Source organism: Arachis ipaensis, chromosome B03 (assembly GCF_000816755.2).
Source record: "Arachis ipaensis cultivar K30076 chromosome B03, Araip1.1, whole genome shotgun sequence".
Lineage (NCBI taxonomy): Eukaryota > Viridiplantae > Streptophyta > Magnoliopsida > Fabales > Fabaceae > Arachis > Arachis ipaensis.
In genome coordinates this window covers 74,191,034-74,193,325 of record NC_029787.2, presented here as the reverse complement: position 1 = coordinate 74,193,325, position 2,292 = coordinate 74,191,034, and positions in this window count along the sequence as shown.

The window sequence follows — 2,292 nt, the reverse complement described above, 5'->3', positions numbered from 1 at the left end:
ATTTTTTAATTTCTGAAATTATGTAAAATATTTATTATAAAAAAGATTGTATAAAAATTCTAATTAATTTAAACTTCATTTTATCATGAAACTTTATTTAATTACCATTTAGTAAAATAATTTTCTTAAAATAAAATTATCAACAAATATAATAAATTACAAATAACTAATTATTTGATTTTCAAAAACTATGGTTGTTACATAAAATATGTTCTAAACTAAACTTAATTGCTCTCTCCTTGTTTCTTCTTGAATTTGGCCTCAAATACTTCAGAAATGAGTTAGATTTAGGCTTGAAGGAGTCTAAAATCACCAATCACGTTTTTTTTAAGTGAGTCACGTGCTTAGTGTCACGCGTACGTGGAAGGCATGTGTACGCGCAACATGGCGAAATCTCAGATCATGCATACGCGCAACCAGGCAGATTTTCAAAACTTCATTTCTTCGTGAATTCTCCACTTTTATATGCTTTTTCTTCATTTCTTCAATCCAATCTTTGTCTTCTAAGCCCGAAATCACTTAACAAACACATCAAGACATTGAATGAAATTAAAGTAAATTAAATCTAGCATTTTAAGAGCCTAAAAAGTATGTTTTCAATCTTAAGCACAATTTAGGAGAAATTCACAAAACCATACTATTTCAGTGAATAAATGTAGGAAAAGTTGATAAATCCATCAAATTCAATATAAGATAAACCATAAAATTGTGGTTTATCAATCTCCCCACGCTTAAACATTAGCATGTCCTCATGCTAAATCCAAGTTACAAGAAAGGGGTATTAACATTTATTCGAAGTAAACTACCTATTAACAATCTATCTACATGCATGCAACTACTTGGTCAAAATAAATGCATATGATTTTAAACATGAGTATGTACCCAATTCCCAATATCTTCAACAAAAATACACTTTTTATCTCAACCAATGTTCCCAAACTTTCCCACACTTAAATGATACACACTCTTACTAGCCTAAGATAATCAAAGATCCAAATTAAGGACATTTATTGTTTTTCGCTTAGGGATAATGATGTGTTAAATAAATAACAAAAGGGGATTAAAATAGGCTCAAAATTAGATAATAAAAGTGGATAAAAGGGCAAGGCCATTTGGGTAAGTAAGTTCAAATGAAATAAAGGTCTCAATCATATAAATATAGATATACATCAAATAATGGACATAAAGAATCAAACAAATCAAAGATTACAATCATAGAAAGAGAATAACACACAAGAAAGAAAATAGTAGTTATATGATGCAATCATACAATTTGACTCAAAACTCACAAGATTGTGTGTTGTAGCTCCAAAACTATGTTCCATAATATATTTCAAGCAAGTTTCAATGAAAAATATCAACTCAAATCAATTTTGGAATGCTCTATAGATAAATTCCTTGAAAAAATTTATTATTTTGACTAAGAAAGATGCAACTAAGAATTCTAAAAGACATAGTAATAGCAAAAAAAAATGAAATGTGAAAGTGTTTGGATTAGAATTTTTTTGGTTGATTGGTCAGACGACCTCTCCACACTTAAAAATTTGCACCGTCCTCGGTGCATTCATAGATGAGCAAAGGGGTACGGCGACTTCACGAATTGCCACATTCATCTGGTGGATCATCCGGCTGCTGCATGTTCTTTCTTCCGCTTTCCTTTTTGCTTATGGTGAAGCATCCTAAAAGATAGAAAATAGGATAGTAAGACGAGTAAATGCAAAAGCAAGGAAGCATAGATTGTTGGAATGAGGTAAGAATTACTAAAATGAAGTGAGTTGATCAGTTTGTAACATTAAGGAAAATATGTGTGAGTTCTAAGTTGTGCGTAATTTAGAACACATACACTAGCATTGAAAGCTATGTCATAATTACACAAAAGAAGTATGTACTTCACTCATTCTAGTGTGCTTGAGATACCTTAAAGAAAACTTGTAGGTTAAGATAAACGAACAAGTAATAAAGAAGCACGAAAGCATTCAAGCAAGAATCAAGTAATTATGAAATGGATAATGAATGGACATTGGTTGATGTGCAAGAGAGTTCAATGAACCAAATGAAATATGGAACTTACACATCAAACAATGACACACATCGAATTTTTTTTTTTTGTATCACCTAATTGACACAAAGTGGAAAACATGGTTGCTATGCAACTTAGGAAAAGAGAGATATAAAATGAGATCAATCACATAGCAAGCATGGTCCACAAAGCTTAAAATTTTCAAAAAGATGTCACTAGATGAGCTTACAATCCAATTTCACAAATGAAGTATTATGCCAAAATGAATAATT